This window comes from Nannospalax galili, unplaced genomic scaffold (assembly GCF_000622305.1).
Source record: "Nannospalax galili isolate Female #2095 unplaced genomic scaffold, S.galili_v1.0 scaffold751, whole genome shotgun sequence".
Lineage (NCBI taxonomy): Eukaryota > Metazoa > Chordata > Mammalia > Rodentia > Spalacidae > Nannospalax > Nannospalax galili.
Window position 1 is genome coordinate 2,793,500 of NW_008331125.1, and position 1,861 is coordinate 2,795,360.

General features: G+C 34.4%; 1 non-coding gene across 1 annotated transcript; it reads right to left on the reverse strand.

Annotated features, from left to right (window-relative positions):
- Positions 1 to 266: 266 nt before the first annotated feature.
- LOC115068206 lies at positions 267 to 373 on the reverse strand. The gene has a single exon (XR_003847584.1). It is a non-coding gene; the product is annotated as a U6 spliceosomal RNA (small nuclear RNA).
- Positions 374 to 1,861: the final 1,488 nt, after the last annotated feature.

Sequence of the window (1,861 nt, forward strand, 5' to 3'; positions counted from 1 at the left end):
ATAAAAATTAACCATTGCAGACATCCTGGTTACAGCCAGGTTTTGACAATTAGGAATAAAGCCACCATAAAAAATATCTTTGTGCAAGTTTTTGTGTGAACAGTTTTCAGCTTGCTTGAATGAATACAAAAATTGAGATTGCTGGATCATATGGTATGAGTAAGTTTACTTTTTTTTTAATCAGCTGCCAATATTTCTTCAGTTAATATTGGGGTCTGTTGTCTGTTTCCCCAGACCCAGTTCTATGCTGGGCTTTTGTCTGCTTGAAAAATATGGAACGCTACATGAATTTGCATGTCAAACTTGTGCGGGGGCCATGCTAATCTTCTCTATATGGTTTCCATTTTAGTATATGTGCTGCCGAAGCGAGCACAAGTGTTTACTTTTTCCATAAGATGACTGCTGTATCATTTTACATTTCCACCAGTAATGAGAGTTCCTGTTCTTCCACATATTTGCCAATATTTGCCACTATCAGTGTTTTGGAGTTTTACTATTCTGATAAATGTGTAGTGATACCTCACTGTGATTTACACTTGGAATTCTCTATTGATCTATATTATGTTGAACATCAGTCACATGATTATTTTCCATTCATATAACTTGTGATGAGGTATTTATTCATATCTTTTGTCCATTTTAAAATTGGATCATTAACTTTTTATTGTTGAATTTTAAGAGGGTTTTTTTTTGTATTTTGGACAACAATCATTCCTTATATACATGTATGTATATGTGTGTTTATATGTCAATAGTTTCTGCCAATTTGCAGCTTGTTCTCTCATTCACTTGACTTTATCTTTTACACAGTAGAACTTTTTTTTATCCAAAATGTGTTTATTGGAATGGTTTCTCACTCATCTTGATGCAGGGTACTTTTAGTGCTGCTTCCCCCTGAAGGAACATCCTTCTGTAAGCCATGCTTTTCCACCTGAGGGCTGACAGAGGACACTGGAGCAACCAACACACAAAACTACCATTTGTTCATGGCTAAAGACCATGTGATTTTATAGTATCCTGGGCATTTCACATCTATGAAGTAGGAATTGGGGCTCTACACCAGGCACTTCTTCTTTCCTCTTCTCTTCTGGAGAGGGATGAAGGAGATCAGTTGTGAGAGGCATGTTCTCGTAGGGAGGTCATCACCGCCAGAAAGCTACACAGCACATTTTTACTTTCATTCTAGGTTATCAGTTTTAAGGATTGTGCATTTAGTCTCATATCTAAAAAACTACTGCCAAGTCCAAGGTCATCTAGATCTTCTATTGTGTCATCTGTAGCAATTGTTAGAGGTTCTTGCATTTTTTAATTCTTTATTTAATAATCACATAATTAGAAGAAGCATGTCATTACAACAGCATTGACATATTCAATAACAATTTCCAGAGCTAAGATGCACCTCTTTCAAAATTGGCTGTAATTTTTAGGCTTACAGTTGAATTAATAGAGTTATACAATATTGTACGCAGTACAAACTCTATAAGACATAAAATTGAGTAAGGTTTTAACCTCTAAAAATGATCTCCATTTCATTATTAAAATACACATTTTCATACAGAAAAATTCATTTTTAATTCAATTAACACTTAGATGTTTTCACATGTGTCTTTAATCTCTATGTATCTGATTATTACTAGTCAAAGCCAGTTACACTCAGGTCCTTAATACCTGGGTATGGATATAAAGTCATCAGGTAGATTTCATTAGTAACGTTTATCACCTCCACTATTTAACATGAAGTACATTTTTATGCTTCCTCTTCAAGTATGTCTTTTTAATTTGTTGATTGTGTATGTGTGTGTGTGTGTGTGTGTGTGTGTGTATCATACAGAACATCCCACACAATCTTATTCATCTATAA